Source organism: Rattus norvegicus, chromosome 9 (assembly GCF_021556685.1).
Source record: "Rattus norvegicus strain SHRSP/BbbUtx chromosome 9, alternate assembly SHRSP_T2T, whole genome shotgun sequence".
Lineage (NCBI taxonomy): Eukaryota > Metazoa > Chordata > Mammalia > Rodentia > Muridae > Rattus > Rattus norvegicus.
The window spans coordinates 66,076,393-66,098,034 of NC_141542.1; the positions used below are offsets into that span (position 1 = coordinate 66,076,393).

The 21,642-nt window shown below is 36.0% G+C and overlaps 1 pseudogene across 1 annotated transcript; it reads right to left on the reverse strand.

Annotated features, from left to right (window-relative positions):
* Positions 1 to 14,783: 14,783 nt before the first annotated feature.
* On the reverse strand, positions 14,784 to 20,707 carry Rps7-ps13 (ribosomal protein S7, pseudogene 13; annotated as a pseudogene). The gene is made up of 2 exons (XR_015629959.1): positions 20,623 to 20,707; positions 14,784 to 15,468 (listed from the first exon to the last, which is right to left on the reverse strand). The product of XR_015629959.1 is annotated as a ribosomal protein S7, pseudogene 13 (transcript).
* Positions 20,708 to 21,642: the final 935 nt, after the last annotated feature.

Genomic DNA, 21,642 nt, shown 5'->3' on the forward strand with positions numbered 1-21,642 from the left:
TTGTTATTGAAGACCAGTTTTAGGCCGTGGTGGTCCGATAGCACGCATGGGATTATTTCTACCTTTCTGTACCTGTTGAGGCCCATTTTTTGACCAATTATATGGTCAATTTTGGAGAAAGTACCATGAGGAGCTGAGAAGAAGGTATATCCTTTTGCTTTAGGATAGAATGTTCTATAAATATCTGTTAAGTCCATTTGGCTCATGACTTCTCTTAGTCTGTCTACGTCTCTGTTTAATTTCTGTTTCCATGATCTGTCCATTGATGAGAGTGGGGTGGTGAAATCTCCTACTATTATTGTGTGAGGTGCAATGTGTGTCTTGAGCTTTAGTAAGGTTTCTTTTACGTATGTAGGTGCCCTTGTATTTGGGGCATAGATATTTAGGATTGAGAGTTCATCTTGGTGGATTTTTCCTTTGATGAATATGAAGTGTCCTTCCTTATCTTTTTTGATGACTTTTAGTTGAAAATTGATTTTATTTGATATTAGAATGGCTACTCCAGCTTGCTTCTTCTGACCATTTGCTTGGAAAGTTGTTTTCCAGCCTTTCACTCTGAGGTAGTGTCTGTCTTTGTCTCTGAGGTGTGTTTCCTGTAGGCAGCAGAATGCAGGGTCCTCGTTGCGTATCCAGTTTGTTAGTCTATGTCTTTTTATTTGGGAGTTGAGGCCATTGATGTTGAGAGATATTAAGGAATAGTGATTATTGCTTCCTGTTATATTCATATTTGGATGTGAGGTTTTGTTTGTGTGCTTTTCTTCTCTTTGTTTTGTTGCCAAGACGATTAGTTTCTTGCTTCTTCTAAGGTATAGCTTGCCTCCTTATGTTGGGCTTTACCATTTATTATCCTTTGTAGTTCTGGATTTGTAGAAAGATATTGTGTAAATTTGGTTTTGTCATGGAATATCTTGGTTTCTCCATCTATGTTGATTGAGAGTTTTGCAGGATACAGTAACCTGGGCTGGCATTTGTGTTCTCTTAGGGTCTGTATGACATCAGTCCAGGATCTTCTAAGCTGCCAACTTCTGATGCTTGGTGGGGTGGAACTTGGTCCTCTTTTTCAGATACAATTTTATTAGTTTTTTTCTGATTAGTTTATGATTTCCTTCAATGATTAAGCTTTTCTTTAATTCCTTTTTATGGATTAGAAGAAGCTGAGCTGGGCGGGATCTTGCTGTGAAGTTACCACTCCCTTTATTCAATTTAGCATCAGGTTTTTCTCTAACTTTTTATCTCCTTGAGAACTGGATTTAGCTCTCTTAGATTTCCTGGTGCCCCCTTTCTCCTCAAACTGTACATTTTCTATTTTTCCTTGCTCAGTTTTTTTCTTTTCCTTATAGACATGCATAAGAGTGACCAGTAATTACTACAGGATGTCATCAATACCAGGTCTTAAAACTTTTTTTTGCCTTTGTCATTCATTATTTTTTCTCAGTCAAAAAAATTTTTTTGGACAAGAGAAGAAAGCAGCCACATTTTTCACCAGAATTTCTCAAGAACAGTCTCTAGGCCACTTACTAGTATTCTTCTCATCTCAAACATCTTGAACAAGGCTGTCAGAGTCTACATTACTCAGCACCACTGTCTTATACATTCCTACTAATATGGCCCATTAAGTCCCTATTTAAAATTTTCAACTCTTATTCTAATCCAAAGTGTCACATATTCACATTCTACCAACAAATACATGGTCTTGTCTGTCAGAGAAATACCCCTGTTTCCAAAAGAATTAAAGATCTATTAGCACTGTTTGAAAGGATTAAGAGATATGGACTTGTTCGAGTAGGTGCAGCCTTGTCAGAGAAAACAAGTCACTGAGGTGGGGAAGCTTTGAGTTTTCAAAATCCCAAGCCAGCCCCAGTGGATATCTTTCCCCCTGCTGACTGGAGATCTGTATGTAGAACATCGGTTACCATGTCTGCATGCTGCGATGCTTCCTGCCACGAAGAAAACAGATTAAACCTCTAATATTGTAATCAAGCCTCAATTAAATGCTTTATTTTATGAGCTTTATTTTATGAGAATGCCTACTAAGACATGGTCTATTATCAAATATTAATTATGTTACAAGGTATGATGATAAATTTCAAATTTATATATAGGAAAACAGTGTTCCTTATAAAACAAATTAAAATAGATCAAAAGGAAAAATTTAAAACACTACTAGCTGATTTTCTTTTATGCATTAGAATAAATTATCATAATACATGCTTTATAGATAGGGAAATGACCATAATATCTGTAATTTTTTGTTTTTGTTTTTTGCAAAATACAGCTAGATATAGATCAAGTTTTGAAAGCTACGATATAAAACATATAACAAGAACTAGATTATAATATCAAGCTTTGGGCATTAACAAGAATATTATATTGTGTTAATTTATCCTGTAAAGACTGGACATTCTTCTTCCTCCAAGCACAGAGTCATTGTATTCAAAGTAATTTAATTTGCTTTTATATTTGATGAAGACTATTATGTGGGTGAAAATTAAAATGTCAGAGAAAGTTCTTTCCTATATTAAAAAATGTGACATTAGCTATAGCCTCATTGGCAAGAATTTATATTCTGCAAATGAAATATTTAACTTCCATCATAGATCTACTGCAATCACTTTTTGTGGACCTATATGATTGGGAGGTGGTGAAATTCTTTGAAGAGAGCAGATAGAATAGAAAGTTAAGTTCCCTTAAGGTGCAGTTTCTTGAATGAGAGGCTATGATGCTAAAGAATAAGGGCTAATGAGGAAATGACTTGAAATGGTAACTACCACCTCTATTAGTGTTTTTATGTATCAGTGGATGTACAAACTATTGTTAGTATCTATTCTCCGTGACTATGCAGAAACTAGGAAAAGCACAAATCTAACGATTTTAATTTCTGTGCTGCAATACAGTAGAACATGAACCCAGTCCTGTAAAGAGTAATGGGTAGTTTGCTTTACCTTGGTGTAGGGAAGTTTTAGAACATTTCAGGAATTGTCACTTATAAATGAAGCAATGTAAATCACTTCTGTGGGTGACCTATAATGACTCATCTTATATATGTAAATAGAGCTGGACCTAATTAACAGGTTTTTACTTATAGATTGGATGGCTCTATATAATACCACTTAATATGTTCATCTTTGGTTTCTGAAGTCCAGTTCATAGGCTGACAGGCATACAGAGCTGTTTGTATACATTAGTAATGGTAACGTGTACATTAAATAGAGAGAAGGACTGTAAGTGAACGGGTATGGAGTCCTAACACTCCTCCATTCCTGGTGGGATTACAAGCTAGTACAACCCCTCTGGAAATCAGTCTGGCAGTTCCTTAAACGTAAAATGTTCTTTAGTACTATGAAAGTTGTTTGAAAGTGACTTGGAGGTCCTAAAAGAACTATAAAATTACTTATTAGGCTCTAATTCACTCTTTCTCTCTAAAAACAGAGGGAAAAACTCTACTGTTTCCTGTGGAAAGACCAGGAAAGCCAGAAACCAGTGGTAATTTTCTCCTCTTGTTTCTATTTACTAGCTTCATTTGGGTTCTTTAGACACATTCGAAAGGAAATGCTTTATGTCTATTTCCTCCAGAGAGTGCTAAATAGTAGTTGAGCTCGGTGGTTCAAAAGTGTAAAAGATGTGTTTCTACCAAAGAACTTTGCAAACCTCTTTTATAAGACATAAAATAAAGTCTGCACATACAGAATTTTCAGGAAAATTTGAAGTTGTTAGGGACAGAGAGAGATGGTTCAGCACATAGCTGTGTGTGTGTGTGTTTTTTCTTTCTGCAACAGATGATTTCCTGAACCCATGGTGGAAAAAGAACATGTCTCCTCCAGGGTATCCTTTGTTCTCAACTTAATTAATTAAAATAAACAAATAAATTTAAACGTATTTAAAACTTTGTTTGCATTCAAATCTCTTTTTTGCTGTTTGTGGCATGCAGGTTCTTGGCAAGTTAGTCACTTGCATCTGAGTTCCTGTACACCACTGAATGATGGGAGGATAGAACCCTTCTATAGGACTACTGTGATGACCACTTAACAACATGCCGTTATTCCCAGTAGGTCTTAATATTGAGAGAATATCGATTATTTCTCTGTAGTGCATTTTCTACAAACAGAATGAATATAGTCTCCCTTTCTAGTCTGAGGCAAAGAGACAATTATTTTTTTTCTCTTTCAAAATTTAGCCTTGTATTCTGAGGCAAAGAGATAATTATCATTATTTTTTCTCTTTCCAAATTTAGCCTCGCACCTTGTTCATGCTATTCTGAAACTGTGGATTAAGCTAAATTGATAATTAAATTATGGAATGAGTGCATAGTTCACTGTTAGAAGAGTTGCCTGTAATTCATGAAGTCCTGTGGTTAATCCTCACTCTTGCCAAAGGTTAATCTACTTGTTTTATCAAACACACAGTAGTTAATTGTACAGATATAAGGCTAATTGTATCAACATAAGAATCAATATGATGAATAAAAATGAGGCAAGATGCATTGCTAAACCATGAAATTAAAACTGTAATGGTTGAGTGTGATAATATTTAAAGCAAATTAATTGAGCAAAACAAAATTGAGGTTTCCTGGATATTTCTTCCTGGATCCTTGGTTCTGTAAGCCTGTGTAATTTTGTCTATACCATAGACAGTCAGTCATGCTAAGCTTTTCCATTTATCATAAAGTGATTAAACTTCAAAATGTCCAAAGTGCTTTTGATTACAGATAATGTGGCTTAACTAAACTCTATCCATTTTTGACTTTTATGTTATTATACCCATATCCACCCTTTATCCACCCTTACCTCTCTTTGTATTTACACACAAATTTTCCCAAATATATATGTATACACGCATACACACACACACACACACACACATATATATATACATACATACATACATACATACATAGGAAATTCATATTTAGAGTTATGTGTATACAAACATAGTCCATGTTATTACATAGCAAAGTATGATAATGTTTCAAATTACAATGCTGTAGTTTTTGCCTTTTTCTCTCAGTCTTACATACGATAAGCTATTCAATGTTTATGTCTGTATTGCAGTACCATTCACACTGTCATTGATATATGATGTTTGGTTTATAAACAGACTTGAATTTCATTTCCTGGTAGATAAATTATACATTTAGATCTCCATATATTAAAAATTTATTATTGAATGTATGCTATATCTGTATGTATTCCCAGCCCCATATATTATTATATATACATATGTGTGTCATATATATGCATATGAATTTATAAATGGAGGAGACAAATATATATAAACCCAAATGTAATATGTGTGCAATCTCTGTATTATACGTAACACTTATACCGCACATATGTTATATATGTGTGATATATGTGTGGGATTGAGGTAGGCACACAGATTTTATATATATATATATATATATATATATATATATATATATATATATATGCGCCTAGGTATTTGTGCTGAGGCATGTGACAGCTTTGTGTATTAGGCTTTCCCCTTTTAGCATTGTTTGGCATCTAGTCATCAAACTCTAGTCATCAGGCTTGAGTAGTCAAACTGTTACCAGCTGAGGCATCTCAGTGGCCCTAGACCTCCATCTGTTTTTATAAAACTGAAACAAATTACATCTATAACTGATATCTTTGTAACCAATTCTATTTTTAGATGATTCTGCATGTTAATTAAAAACACCTTGTTACCATAGTTTCAAAAACTTTTTATTTATCTATCATGCTTAAGTAATTCTTGAATATTAGGACTTGGTTTTCTTCCACATTCCTCAATAAGTGTAACAGCATGAATATTTCCTACCAGTTTTTATTTGCTGTATTTTTAATATCATTTTCAAAGGATAGATTTCCAGAAATGGAATTATCGAACAGAAGAGAATAAGTGTTTTGAGGCTCTCTATTACCCAATGCAAATTGCTCTCATGAAAGATTGAACTTACATTTATTTCTCTAGAACTCCACATGAAGATATCATTGCCTATACCCTGCTTATACTCTAATCACTGAGTATTTTTAAAATCAAGTATAATGCAAACACGAACTTTGACAGTTGTTAGAGCATATTTATTGCTATTTTGTTTGCATTAGTAAATGAGTGATGGCTCATTATGTATCTTCCTCTATTTGCAACATGTGTGTTTATATAATTTTCCAATTCCATCCCACCACATTTTCTGTCTTTAAAGAGGCAGGGCACTCCACTCTTCAGTGACTCATCTGATCATGCAGATGGTGCCAACCATAAAATGATTTGTTTTCCTGAGCTGAATTGATTATTTTCCTGTGGAAAAAACTCAGGGAAATGAATTCTAAGTGATTTGACTTGTCCAATTCCCAGAAGCATAATGATTTCAGAAGGAAGAGTTATTTTGGGTTATAGATTATTTTCAAAAGCAAATATTTATATAACTCAGAAAAGTCAGCTTTCACATACAAATTTACTCTTCTATGTTATATAAGGAGTCCAGTTGTGAAATTGCTTCATATTTTTTTACTATTGACATTTCAATATTCTTTTATTTCATTTGAATACCCCTTTCTGTTTTCTTTAGCACATGCAATCCAACAAACATTGAGTTCAGACCAAATTTCTAAATATATTTACTTGGGGAGCTTTTTTCTCTTCTCAGAAGTGACTAACAGCTGCTTACCAAGTCAGTATGTGTGGGCTGTGTCTCTGAATTCTAGCCTTGGCATTCAGCAGTGGAACCCCATTCTTCCTCCACATTTCACAGTGCACCATTTTTGCACACCGTGCACAGTTTCTCCTTATTCACACTCAGTGTTTCTGTAGATCCTCACTCATAGAAGGAAGTGTTAAGGACCTTCATAAGGATTGCATTTGGTTATTTTATGGGTGCTTAATTCAAGGTAGGTTAGAGTTACTAAGATGACATTTTTGTCTGTTTTTTGCTATGTGGTCTATTATCGCAGAATTGTGGGAATGTCTCTGAAGTTCGACATTATGGGGATTTAGTGAGATAATTAAGAGAGCTAGTACATTGCGTAAGCAGACAGGGAGCATCCTCTAAGTAGGTGAGATGAACATCATTGAAACCCTCTCAGTACTTTTTGTTTGAAAGTCTGCATTTTGAGGAGAAAAATACCAAAAACACAGTATAGAAAGTGGAAAAAAAAGGGCAGGTGCCTTATTTTTGAACTAGTTGGTTGCTAGGCTAGTAATTTTTTGTTTCATGGTTATTTTTTCTGTATTCGTTAGTATCGGACCCCTGACGCTGGCTTCTATACAGTGCTAGTCTAACCTGACAGTAAAGATCCGCAGACATCATTGGTTCTGCCAAGACTGAACCCCCAGTAAATGGGATTGTTGGGGGTAGGGCGGTAATGGGGGGGAGGATGAGGAGGTGAACACCCATATCGAAGGGGATGGGGAGAGGTTATGGGGATGTTTGCCTGGAAACTGGGAAAGGTAATAATAACTGAAATGTAAATAAGAAGTACCCAATTTAATAAAGATGGAGAAAAAAAAAGATCCGCAGACATGACCTGGGGACTAACAGCTAAGAACACCTGGAGGACACAGTTTTGTCTTGCCTTGAAGAAGCAGTAACTGCCTTCCCTGTCTCTGGAGAAAAAGAAGTGGGGATCTGCATGTGTATCCATCTATTTGGCTTCACTTCTCTTGCTCACAGACGCTGTGCAGAGGCTATGGGTTGATATACTATGCTCTATTTTATGACTCTCCACTTTTTCCTTGAGAACCTAGAGCTGGCTAGTGATGGTTAGGCTGGTCAACACAGAGCCCTATTGATCTTCCTACCTCTGTCCTCATTCTCAAGTGCTGTTGTGATGAAGCTTGACGTACACCATACAGCTTGTATGTAGGTGCTGGACTCTGAACTCAGGTTAGGTACAAGAATACAGGCTTCTAAAAAGCTTGGCTTTGACCATCAATGGTAGAAAGGGAGGTCATGTACTTCTAAGAATTTAAATATCCCTCTTTCTGCCACCATGGACAGGTCTGCTTGCCGTGGACTACTGTGCTGACACTGCATGGAGCCTGACACCATGACCTTGTTTTAAGAAAAAGAATGAAAATGTTAAGTTGAATGTGTCGAACTAGGAGAAATTGAATAACTGTCTGAAGTTAGACATACATTGTTCAAGTTTTCTCTACCTCATTAAAACCTAATAAAAATATTTTCAACACATTTAAAGTGAGCAAATTGGCTCTGCGAGGTTCCAATCTCAAAGAAGAGAGAGACATTCAAAAGTATTTGTGGCCAGAAATCTGGTAACAATTCACAGCTTTTCTGCTTGCCTATGTCCATTGGACCTGTGCTTCCCATTTTTGTGAACATAGCTGGATGACTTGTGTATGGTTTAGGTCTGATATCTCATTGATGCTAGAACAGTGGTCCTGATGAAGCAGGGTATACATTGCAGCATCATGAAGGAACTTTGATCACATTCATCCACTTGACTTGGGATACATATTCTCATAGCAGACAATAAACACAAAACGTAAAGTTTGTTTGGGCTCCTTGCCTTGATTCAGCTTCATGAATACTGTATCTGAGGCTCCTTTCCAATTTAGTGTTTCTCATTGCCTTAGGATGATGGTCTTGCGGGGACCAAGTTACCAATGTCACTCAAATTTCCTCAGTAGGGGCTACTCCCTGGCTGGGTCTTAGCTGGGTTGCAGAGGACTTGCCTCACAACGACACAGTGGAAACAGTAGCTACTTAAACCTACAGAGGCCAGGGCCAGCATACCCTCAAGGTTCAGGCCCCTCAGTGATGATTTGGGGTTGAGTATCTGTCTCTGGGTATTACTTCCCTAAGAGTCAACTTCAATTACTAGCAGATCATTATTACCCTCACCCTCAGAGCAACTCTGAGGTCTGCCTAGGCCAGTCCCAGAATTCTTTGTGGATGTGCCCCAGACCTACTGTTGTGATGGTATTGGAATGTTCTCTCTTAGCCCAATTCTATATTTGGCCCGTTATATCTGGCTGATAAGTCTAAGACAAGGGATGGCTACAGAGCTTCTGCACTACCACTGCAGACTGGAAATGCCAGGACTAATCAAGTAAACAAGTGTAGGCAAGTATCATTAAGAAAACCGCATCTCAAAGCTTCCACCTTTCTTCCACAGACTTCTCAAAACCTGTCTAGATGTGCTTTCATATTTGCTATAAAATAAGTGAGAAAAAATAGAAAAGAAGCGAGAGAAGACAGGATAGTGAGAGGGAGGGGAAAGGGGCACTATTCTTTTTTATTCACTACAAAAAGGAGCACAGCAGCGAGGTGTTGGTCACAGGGGAGGAGCCTCACCTCACAGGAGTTATGAGTCTCTTGACCTTGAACTCCTTAGACTTAAGAAATGTGAACATTAGTTTATATCATTCATAAACAACTTAGTGTTCAGAATAAAGTACTTAGTATACTTTATTTACTGGTTTGAACAGGTTGGGGCCATGTTTAGCTTTTATGTTTGAATATTCATTCTTCCCTCCTGTTATCTTCACATGCTTGTGTACAAGAAGGTTGTCCAAGAATCACAAAACAATGTGAAGCTTGATTTTAACCATCATGGCTTAGGAGGCATTGAGTGTGGTGGTTCACGAAAATTTTTAATAAACTGTGATTCCAAAGTAAAGGCAGTTTTATCAGAGAACATAAATACCAGTTTCTTTTTAAAAATTCTATGCCAGCATGTGCTAGAAGCTATTTAAGATGCCCAACATATTTTTGATTAGGCATAACATTTAGGTATCATGAGCAGTCATAGAAACAGAATTTGTGTCATAGTAATCTAATTTAGAAATATGAATTTAATTATTAGATAAACAGAATTTGATCCTAGTTTTGTGAGGTAATATGCACCTTTGTGAAGTACTATTAAAATTCTCTAAAATAATGAGTTATGTGGAGTATAATTTGTCACTGATTACATGAAAGCAATATGTTGGCAGTTTCCAAGCTGCATAATGCTCCTATTTTATACTACTTGTATCATAGTTCACTAACAGAAAATACAAAAATATTTATCAAAAGCATTATCACAACAACTTTACTAGAACAAAAAGCTATGAATAGAATTTCTTGAGATGTACTTCAGTCATATTATTTTGGAAAAAGTGTTGCTATTTATTTAATTATACTGAAAAAAAGGCAATAAAACACAAAGGTTCTGAGGTTATATATCTGTAGTGCTTGTTAGCGAGTTAAATAATTAATTCAAAGATGCATAATTTTAATTTTCCTAACTTGAAAAATCTGGATTTTTCATTAAAGTTAAAATTTATGCTTCTTGCAGTTTGGTGGCAGAAAATATTTTTCCCCGTTTTCTAAGATTTGTCAGGACTGGTATCATTTAGATCTGAGCCCAGAGCCTCAGCTCTTCTCCCTCCATGAGAGAGCACCCATTCAAACAAATTCATTTCCGAGTAGACAGAACTGCACACAACTATTCCTGTTGTGCATCTCCCCATGAGCTTGAACGTTAAGGATGGTTTTGGCCATGCCCATAAGTATTTACTTCACCTTGGCACTAACTTTTATCTCTCATTAGAACACCACACAGTTCTAACAGGTAAGTTTGCTCCCTATTTAGTGAACACAATGCAGTGTAGGAAAAGTTTAAAGAAAAGAAATGATTATTTATTCAGAAGATATGTTGGTTTTATTTGGAGTTTCTTAACTTGTAATCCTCTATCCTTTCAGATATTCTGTTTGTTGCTACTTTTTTGGTTTCTAAACATACAGATTGCTTCTGTAAGTCATACCAATTACACTAGAGGACCTTGCGGCAAATGGTTATTGCAGGCAAGCAGAGATGAAATCAGTTTAAACGACTCACTTTCATATTTTTGATGAAGCTCGGTTCTTAGCTATCCATAATTACACAAATAGACATATTCATAGTTGGGGAAATGGGACCAAATTCAAGCCATTAAAATGGACTTATAAGAAAGTACATTTTTAAGTTCCATTTGAGGCAGTCCCAAATTGAATAAAATGACTTATTTAAGATACATTGAACAGGCCATAAAAGTTTTGAATCAGCGTTATGCAAAAGGTCACATTGACTATCAGCAAAGAATGAATAAATGGAGAGCAAGATGACTGAGCTTGAAGCGGGGATTAGCGGAGATAGCCAAGATCCAGTCAGCTCCTTTATCAGTTCTACATGCAGGAACCTGTGCACTCGGTTAGCCTTTGCTGGAGAGCAATGCATGTAATACTCAAAGTTGTTAAACTGTGCACAAATCTAGGGAAATCAAAAGAAGAAATTCAAAAGAAGGAATACCTAACCAGCTCACTTAAAACCTGTGTGTGGTCTAGGTAGTCCAAAGGTCGCTATCATAGGACAGAAACACTTAAAACCTGGTAGTTGTTAAATCCAGGAGACTGGATGTTTCAGAAGTCTAAGTCTGGTGGTGGAGATCTGAGGGGTTCCTAGGGAATCGACTGCACTTCAGTATACTTAGTAATGCTGAAGAAGTACGGGCTGCTTCAGCCACAGAGTTCGTGACCTGGACAGTGAAACTGAGGGCAGGAAGGCAAAGGCAAAGTCCCTTCTTTCTATGCATTTTCACCTGCAATGTCACGAGATGTGGCCCAAATAAGGAAGAGTCGACTTACTTTGAATATTATGCTAAAAATCCCTCACAGTAGTACACAGACACTCCCCTTGCTTCTGTTGATTCCGGATGCAGTTAAGTTGACAACCCAGGTTGGTCATCATGTTGGCAAAGGCCATCTTTTCCTTGACCATTTCCTGTTTCTTCCTCTGCTTCTTTGCCTCCAGGATGGGAACTGCTCTATTCTGCTATGCTCTCCTGTGGTGTATAAATGCTTCTGGAACCACTATCTAAACTACATCTTCCCTTCCTTATGGTTTCCTTTGATGCAATACTCACATTAACAACAGCAAATTTGTGAAACTTTGAGGCCATGTATTTGCCATCAATAGTATCTACATAAGAAGAATATTAAATGATGAAATAAAGAGCGATAACAGAACATACAGTTAACTAGGACTTGTGGGGCTAACCTGTAACCCACCATCTACTTGAGAGGCTAAGACAAGATCTATAAGGTTAGTGTTTGCTTGAACTTCAAAATGAGTTCAAGTTTGGCTATGTGACTTAATGCAATTCTGAATCAAAAAGAAATCAGGGCATGCGGCTTAGTTCCACAGTACTTGCTTAGAATGCATTATGATATAATGGGCTCCATCACTGCCATCATTAAGACATTATGAAAATATGTGCTTATTAATATATATTGTTAATATACTATTAGTATAATATTATTGGACACTGTATCTCTGAATTTAATGTCATTATGGATCTTAACAATTAATATAGCTAAAAGTAGGATTTCTCAGTAAGTTTTCTACAGTACATGAATGAAATAACGATTCTAGGATATGTTATAGTAAAATCCAAATTTTGAAAATTGAAACAAAGTATTCAAATTTAGACATGTCCAATTTGTTGTTTGTGTAAAGTACAAAACAGCTATAATACAATCAAATAAAATACGTAAACTGGCTTAACATTATAAATTTTTCAATCTTTTTAGAATTGATTATAGGACTTGAAAGAATTATTTTCTTTCATATAATATCCGTTTTGATTATCTTATTTCCCCTCCCTAACCCTTCTTTCTTCCTAACTTCCCTTTTCATCACAAATCATATTCTCTCTCTTTCTCCTTTCTTCTCAAGAAACCCATGAAAATCAAAACACACATAAAAAGTAGAACTATGAAAATCAAAGCAAACAAAAATAATAAGAAAGAAAAATACCCAATCAAACCAAAGGAAAAGGAATACAAAAACATTGAATCTGTTTTGTGTTGGATAACCCTTCCTGGGCGTGGAGCCTGCCCTCAGTGTGGTTGATAGACCTGCTGTGTGTGCTGTAAACTGAACCCATGACCCTTGCAAGAACAGTGATTGTTCTTAATTGCTTAGCCATCTCCCAAACACTTAATTTCACATATATACATCTGCCTTTGAAATACTCCTCCTCACTATCACCCAAGTAATTTTCTTTAGATTCATCTTCATTTTATGTAAGGAACATTGATTTAATTTAGAAATTACTATTGTTTTTTAGTTTCAGTATTGCATGACAGAAACCAGTAGGCACAATTTTGTGAGAGAGGAAAATGTAAATAACCCATGGATCCTCTGAGATTTCAATTTATGGTCTGTTTTCTACTTGGTCAGATTTGTAACATTCCTTACAACAATATTCTCTAACATCATAATATTAATAATATTTAATATTTTATATTGAATCATGTATGAATTCATATTCGGTAAAACTGAGTCTTTATGTGCAAATTCGAACTTCATATTTATAGGTTTTTTTTCTTCTGTTTCAAAATGTGAAAAAGCATGAAATGTTTCAAAATTTTTCTAATTTTAATTTGCATATGCTTAAATAATTTATATGATATGGGAAGAAAATAGTAAATAAAACTATCATCTCAACACAAAGTACCTATTTCTTTGGTTATTTTAAAATTTTGTTTTGAAAGTGTGTGTTGAGGTGTTGTACGTATTTCTGTGAAAGTATCTCACAGTGTAGACCAGGTTCAATGTCAAACTCGTGATTCTTCAGAAACAGTTTCAGGGTTATACAAAATCAGGGTTTTTGTTTTTAATGTTATTATCTACAGCATTTCTTCTTAGTTATTTTTTCTTTTTTCTTTTTTTTTCGGAGCTGGGGACCGAACTCAGGGCCTTGCGCTTGCTAGGCAAGCGCTCTACCACTGAGCTAAATCCCCAACCCCTTCTTCTTAGTTTTTAATACAACAAAGTCCCAATAATTTTATTCTTGGGAAATCTTTACTCCCCTTCTCTTTGTATTGTGGAGAAATAATTATTTGAGTCAGCATAAACCTACCCAGTTTGTTCTTTTCCTGCACTCACACAGATATTAATTAAGTGACCGCTGGAAATGACAACTAATGGTGTCCATTAGCAAACAGAAAGTGATCTTCTGTGTGAACCACAGAATTTGAGAATAGGTCAGGAAACAAAAAAAGAGAAACAACTAATGAAATTATTAAATTATATAGTTATTGAAACTATACATAAAATTCTACCTTCTCCATCCACTTACCTTCTTGTGAGTTTTATTGTTCTATTAGTAGAGTGAGATATTTTTATTATTTAGAATTAAAAAAATTCTCTCTTAGATACTTAATACTTTAAATGGTAATTAGCCTTTTATTTCCTTTTATTGTTATGGGTGAATACATATATTTATCATTGCATTTTACCCTAATGTATGATAAAGACAATTGAATATACCAGTTATAAAAATTTATTTCTTTTATTCAAACTTAAACACTGTTGGTATATTGCCAGTTTGAAAAATAGTTAAAAAAAACTTCAGCTGCAAGATAACTAAAAATACTAACCTCTATCAATTTAGTGAACGAGAGAGCAAAAGATAGAACATAGAACAATAGTTATAACAAGACAGATGGTTTTTTGTAAACATTCCATCAAAAAGAAAGAAAATACTCCAAACATTTCAATGGTAGCCAGTGGTAGAATATAAATGCCTTGTATATCTGTAATAGGGATGTTATTTCATTTAATCTATTTTTAAAAGATTAAAATAAATAACTGTTCTTAGAAACGAATTAATATTTTGCCCCTAAGCTAATGAAAACAAAGCAACGAGTAAAGTAAAGCATGTTGCAATATTCTTTTTTATATTATATTTTGTTTTCTCTTTAAATGGAAACATGTTCTCAGAATTGTAATCTATAGTGTCGATTTAATGTTGGTCATTAGAACTTTTTTTTGTTTTTTTTTTGTTTGTTTGTTTGTTTTGTTTCTTACTATGAATGACACTTTATTCAGTTATTTTCTTTACAACTGAAACTCTGGGAATTCAAAATTAACGTCCCTGCCTGTGAGGTTCTTGTACACACCAGAAAAGTTTCGACCTTGTGCTCCACGTTGTTCTGCTCGGCTTTGTCTAAATGAACTTTTATGAGCTGGCTGCCATCCAGTTTCACACAGATCCTCTTACCCACAATTTCATTTGGGAGGATTAAATCCTCAAGTCGTGCACTGTGGTTAGGGTGTGGCTTCTGGGGCTCTTTTGCTTATTTTTCACACGGCTTTTCCAGGTTGACTTGGGCAGAATCCTCCTCTGAGCAATGAAGACTACTTGTTTCCCACTGAACTTTTTCTCCAATTCACAAACTAACTGGACTTGGAATTTCTGATATTATTTCAGCTGAGGAACTGGTACAAAAATTATGATGGTTTTCCGACCACCACTGACTTCAACTTCCTTTGCCATGGTGATGTTGAGTTCCCACAGCTGCTGCGCCTTCAGATCTGAGTTTCATCTCCAGCTCAGCACTGCCTGAGAGACGCCAGACTCGAACTCGTCCAGCTTCTCACCATTGGGCTTCACAGTCTTGGTGCTCGATCTGAACATGGCTTCGTTCTTACAGACTGCGGGCTTAGAAAGAGGGGTCATTAGAACTTTTAATCCTCAAGGACATTTATGGAATCCCATATTTCAAAATTCTGAAGTGTAAGGATTATATAATGTTTCATCCAAGATATTTGAAAAATGACTTTAATGTTGAGTTTCAAAATGACTTAATTTCAATACTGATTTAGTCACACTTATGCACACGTGCGCGCGCGCGCGCACACACACACACACACACACACACACACACACACACCCTTTTTCAAATTAAAGTTATGTAAAGCAGTAAACATTATTGTGTCCAAGAACCTCTGGTTAGGTAAGGCTTAAGTCATAGACTCTAAAATGGATATAGTAGTGAAATGACAATGACTTTTTGCTTTATCCACAAATTGTCTTGTAGTAGATGGCACAGAAAATTTACAACTCTGTGATAACGAATAAAATTTATTTTTTTAAAAAAATTTGTCAGCTTAATGTTTGTATTCAATTTTCTATATCCAACAAGAAACTATTTTATCTGAATACATGAAAACTACTTCTACCATGATAGCTATGCTAACCTAAAAGATAAAAATCCAAGTTCAGGAGGTGTTTGTGAAAAAGAGGATCACTTCTTTGCACTATTCTACCATGGCATTTATTTCCGAATACAGAGACCCATTTCACTCAGAAAGATTGTAACTGCTAAAATGTTCTGTTACACAAAATTCCTTCTGTTTGTGGCATTGCTGAAATAAATAGCTAATTCTTTAATAACCTGTGCTCCTTATCAATTGATTGAAGTATGTACAAAGATTTGCAATAATTTACTGTTGTGTTATTTTGATTTCTTTTTTTCCCTCCACCCCCCTACTTTGATTTCTAGTTATCTTACAAAAGGGTACTTACTAAGCTTGCTGAAATTTCAGGTACCTAGACACAAAGACAGGGCAGCATTAAGTCTGTCTCTTAATGCTCACTGGGAGCACGGGCTGCAGGAGCCAGTTGGAAGCTCCAGAGAGAGGAGACTGTCTGCTGCCTCCCTGCTCAAAGTAACCATGCTGTGACACGCACAGATTCACAGTACAAAGAACTTAAATTTTATACAAAGTTTCTAAGAAGAGTTACACGCAGATTTAAAATGTAATCATTAAGTCTTGGATGGAGTGAGGAGAAATTTGTGAGGATATTTTAAGAACATTTATTAATACCAATATATTTAGAATTGGTTTCCATCTTAATATCCCTCAATTTATTGTGGATGAATTTCACAGGAGCGAATGGAATTACTGGTACGTTATTTTTCCCAGATGATATTTTTTTTTGCTCCATAGTGAAACAAAATATGTACAGTGTAACAGATTTAGCAAAGTATATTTTAAATTAACTTTATATACCTTTTTACCTTTTCAAAGTGTCTCTGATAAACTATGAAAGAGTTTATATAGTTTATGTTTGTTGATTTTAGATGGCATCATTCTATAATAGCTGAAAAAAATTCTGGTTATTTCTGATAGTCAATGAATAGATTATTTTCCTTTCTTTAAAAATATTTCATTGAAATATCTGACACGATATTGCATACTCTTTTTTAATCAGTCCTTTAAATTACTTAGCAAATAAAAGAATCATTATGTAATCCAGGTCAATCTTGGATAGTCATTCTTAAATTCTGACTTTTTGGAAATTTAACATACAGAAACATTACAGAATGACAAATAGACCTAATTTTTAATGAAAATTCCTATGTTTATTTATCTGTAAATTTACCATAACAACCTGAAATAATCTTCAGTATGTTTTTATCCTTTTCTGCAGATTTTTTTCATTTTAAGTCCTTATAAACCTATTTTTAATTCCTTTGCATCTGCATCCTAAATGGATTTTCTTGTCTATTTTATCTTCTCTTTATTTGAAAGCATCTGTCTGTCTGTATGTCTATCTGTCTGTCTATCAAGTTAAATGTGCTTGTATTGGGATCAGAAAGACAGCAAGAGGACATTTTGTAAATACCCGAAGGACTGCCCGATTGCCTGAATCATTAAGTGGAGAAACTCATGAGCCTTTTTCCTTGTTGCGCTCTCAGGAACTCTCAGGGCGCTCATAGAGGCCCGTTTTCCTATTTTTTTCCTTTTGCTTTTGCACATTGCTTCTGAAGCACTAACTGAGCTCCTTCTGTTTGCTGTTTGCATGTGCAATGCTGCTTTTCTCCTGAACAGTGAGGTTATACACTAGCGAAACTGCTTCACTAGACTATAGCTTACTTAGATCCAGCCAAAACCTGGTTTGTTTTATTGTTTTTTTAAATTATTTTTATTTAACCTTATTTGCAGTCCAGATTTTATCCCACTCCCAGTCCACCCTCTGAGTGTTTCACATCCCAGCCCTGCCCCTTGTCCTCTGTCTCCATGCGGATATCCCTACCCCTCAATACCGCACCCCACCAGACCTCTAAACTCCCTGAGGCCTTCAGTCTCTTGAGAATTAGGTGCATCTTCTCTGACTGAACCCAGACCTGGAAGTCCTCTGCTGTATATGTGTTGGGGGCCTGATATCAGCTAGTGTATGGTGCCTGGTTGGTGATCCAGTGTCTGCGAGATCCCGGGAACCAGGTTTGTTGAGACTGCTGGTCTTTTATAGGGTTGCCCTCCTCCTCAGCTTCGTCCAGCTTTTCCTAAATTCAACCACAGGGGTCAGCAGCTTCTGTCCAGTGGTTAGATGTAAATATCTGCATCTGTTTCTTTCAGTTACTTGTTGGGTTTTTCGAAGGGCAGCCATGCTAGGCTCCTGTCTGTAAGCACACCATAGCCTCAGTAATAATGTCAAACCTTGGGGCCTCCCTTTGAGCTGAATCCCAATTTGGGCCTGTCACTAGACCTTCTTTTTTTCAGGGTCTTCTCTGTTTTTGTCCCTGCAGGTTTTTTTTTTTTTTTTTTTTTTTTGGACAGGAACAATTATGGGTCAGAATTTTTGACTGTGGGCTGACAACCCTATCCCTCTAATTGATGCCCTGTCTTTCTGCTGGAGGTGGGCTCTACAAGTTCCCCTCAATGTTGGGTATTTCATCTAAGGTCCCTGTGTTTGAGGCCTATAAGTTTTTTACCTCCCAGGTCTCAGGTATATTCTGGAGGGTCCCCCTACCTTCTACCTCCCAAGGTTACCTGTTTCTATTCTTTCTGCTGGCCCTCAGGGCTTCATTCCTGTTCCCTCAACCCAAAGCTCCACTGATGATGATGATGGTGGTGGTGGTGGTGGTGATGGTGATGGTGATGATGATGATGATGGTGGTGGTGGTAGTGGTGATGATGATGATGGTGGTGGTGATGATGATGATGGTCGTGGTGGTGGTGGTGATGATGGTGATGGTGATGGTGATAATGATGGTGGTGGTGGTGGTGGTGATGGTAATGATGGTGGTGGTGGTGGTGGTGGTAGTGGTGATGATGATGATGGCGGTGGTGGTGGTGATGGTGATGATGATGATGGTGGTGGTGGTAGTGGTGATGATGATGATGGTGGTGGTGACGGTGATGTGATGACGATAATGATCATCGTCATTGTCATCATTGTCATTGTCGTTGTTGTCATCGCCTTCTCCTTCTCTTCCTCCTCCTCCTTTTTAAATTCATCCTTTTACTGACCTTCCTACTCAGTCTGACCCTCTAGGGTTGTGCTGTGAGGACTCTTTTACTGCTAAATAAAATTCCTATTTTAAAGTATTTTAAGAGACTATTTTCTCAGCACTGTGATTATTTACTCAGCCTTTGTTCTTACTTGATGTTGTTTTGAGCTGTGCTGCACAAAATTGAATCCTGAGTGTCTGGAAAGTTAGAATTGCAGGAATATTCCTCTTACTTCCCTTTGACTTCAGCTCATCGAATGTTCACTTGCTCAATGTATATTCTGTGTACACTCACCTCTCCACCTTTGACAATTTATCTAGTTTAGATCTTCCTGGATCTTCTTACATTGGACCCTAAGGTCTCTGATTTCTAACTATTGATGTTTCCAGTTTTAAAACATACTTTACAAAGCCAAACTCACACGTATTTTAGACAAACCACCTACAGAAAAGACCTTGACAGTTGCTTTGTAGCTTTAGAGATGCATGAAGTAATAATATTCATAAACTATTTTTGAAAAAAGAAACTATTTCTGAAAATTAAGTTATATTTTGGAAACCACCATATGAGTAGCCTCCAAAGAGCTTCATTAAATAAAGTTTGCAAGTTTTAATAATGTTTTTCTATGCTGAAGTCAGTTTCTAGAGTTCTGAGAAAGGAACTTCCATGGCTGTGTTTGCATGTACATGAGTATTTGCGTACTGAGTGTGAAGTGTTTCAGGAATGCCGGGGCTCAGATGAGTTTTGGTAAAGGGGTCTTCTGCATAGTCCTGCCAGATAATCCAATGTGTTTAATCTCTTATTTCTTCACGGAACTCTTTTCCCATTGTCTTAGAAACTAAATTATTTGCAGCATTCCTAAAGATGACATCAAAGCTCATCCTTTGTCCTCTACATGCATGCATGCATAGGGGTACATATACTTACACACTAATAACCTCTACACACACGCACACACACACACACTCATGGGCATGCACTCACACACTCTCATGCACACGCACATAAACACACACATACATGCATAAAGGAAGAAAAAGATAATATTTCTACTTCTTTCCTCTTTTGTGCTATTGCGTTCTTAGCTGGAGTTCTCAGAGAAAGAAAAACTGCTAGGTGTAGAAGTGAGATGGATTATAAGAATTAGATTAAAGTACACTGTAGTTGAGATTCTGTGAATAACACCTGATTCCTAAGAAAGACAGCAAGGTAGTTCAAGTAACTGAGATACAGAGATTGAATGCTACAAACTGTAGATCAGGACTGAAGACCAGGGAACCAAGAAATGTACCACATGCTTTTGATGTGAGGGTGTTACACCAAAAGTGATTCCTAAAACACTTCTGACCATTTTTGACTGTTTTCAAATGTATTAATCATTCTTCTCTATATTACACACACACACACACACACACACACACACACACACACACACACACAGAGAGAGAGAGAGGGGGGGGAGAGGAGAGAGAGAGGAAGAGAGAGAGAGAGAGAGAGAGAGAGAGAGAGAGAGAGAGGAGAGATTGACTTACTTGGCCCATCAAACAGGAAGTAATAGTGGGTGGAGAGATACCTTTCCAATAGTGGTTCATAGCATTCACAGCTCTCCAAGAAGACCCAAAATTGGTTTCCAGCACTTATATCATGTGGCTCAGAATGCCCTCTAAATCCAGCTCCAGATTCTGATATATTCTTCTGGACTCTTTATGTGCTTACATTTACAATTGCATGTACCTTATCTGAAACATATACATAAAATCAAAAATAAAATGAAAAATTTAAAAACAATGAATAAATAAATATATCATATGCTATAATAATCACATACAATTATGTGAAAAGAAACAGACTTAAAATTGTATTTATTTATAATTCTATAAATTTTATACAATTCAAATAATAAGTAATTCAAACTAATTCATAATAACAATAAAATATGGCTTATGCAGATGTATGTGAAAGTCACAAATAAAAATACATTGGGAAAATTATGGAGTATGGGCATCTTTAATATTTTGATTAAACTGATGGCACACATGCAAAATTATGTCAAATGGTTTAAAGTAATATGTGATGTTTTTATGCAACATGCAAAAATATCTGCTAAGTTTCTAAGTCAACCCCAAATTAACAAGTTTTCAAAACTGTAGAGAATTTAATAAATTCATAAGCAGAACCTGAAAGCACAATTAGGTTCTTTATGACTTCTCTGCCATGAATGTCTTATACCAATAAAATAATTTTGGTAAGGGTTAAATATCAGTGAAATTTTATTTTAGTACATAATTGCAGCAATTAGTTGTTCAAATCATTTCCTTATACTAGTAAAACATTAAAATAAAATAACCCAAGAATTAGTACTATCATAGAGACTTTTTCAATTACCTAGATTGAAAAATTAGGTTAGATAATTATCAATTAATTAGTTAAGGAAAGTGCATATATAGAAAAAAATTTCTGCCCCTTTTGGCTGGTGACTTTTGCTGGGGCAGATTGCCAGCTAGTCTGCTTCCCTAAAGACATCACAGGGAAAAGGGCCAAGTAACAGTCACAGGTAGACCTATCTAACTTACACTAGACTTCTCAGAGACAC